Source organism: Sapajus apella, unplaced genomic scaffold (genome assembly GCF_009761245.1).
Source record: "Sapajus apella isolate SASKATOON/1434 unplaced genomic scaffold, GSC_monkey_1.0 scaffold11550, whole genome shotgun sequence".
Classification (NCBI taxonomy): domain Eukaryota; kingdom Metazoa; phylum Chordata; class Mammalia; order Primates; family Cebidae; genus Sapajus; species Sapajus apella.
In genome coordinates this window covers 1-564 of record NW_022448471.1, presented here as the reverse complement: position 1 = coordinate 564, position 564 = coordinate 1, and the positions used below count along the sequence as shown (strand labels likewise).

Below are 564 nucleotides of genomic sequence, written 5' to 3'. Positions count from 1 at the left end.
TGTTTATGGTTCCAGTGCGAGGTCACCCTGCACTGGAACATGAGGCATGAAGAGGCCTTCCTCCTCAGAGGCCTCCTGCGGCCTTCCGCAGTGTATTGTTCCCTGTTTATATGTTACTCATAACCAATTTATGTAGGCACTCTGTAAGTCCTTTCTCCTTTGCTGCTTTTCCCAACAACTAATCACGTGTAAAAGTAGGACTTTGTGCCTGCTTTGGCGGCACACATTCTCAAATTGAAACAACACAGAGAAAATTAGCATGGCCCCTGCATAAGGACCCCACATAGAGTTTTGAAGCATTCCATATTTTGCACAGTCACTGGAAGGTCATTTGACTGTTTGTTGACTAGCTGTAAGGAAACAGAGTGAATCAAAGCAAAATGGGTGCCACCAAAATATTGAAATTGTTATTTGCTCTGCAAAAATAGTCATGCAGGATGGTCTATGAGATAACACCAGAACTAAATAATGTGTGGGGTGTTGTGTGCAAAATATGTTGTTAGTATGTATGTCAAAAGTTAGAGAATGTCAGCTTGCAACTTCTTCATGGAACCTAAAAAAAAA

General features: G+C 41.5%; 1 non-coding gene across 1 annotated transcript; it reads left to right on the top strand.

Annotated features, from left to right (window-relative positions):
• Positions 1-204: 204 nt before the first annotated feature.
• Positions 205-311, top strand: LOC116548413. Its single transcript, XR_004267424.1, has one exon. It is a non-coding gene; the product is annotated as a U6 spliceosomal RNA (small nuclear RNA).
• Positions 312-564: the final 253 nt, after the last annotated feature.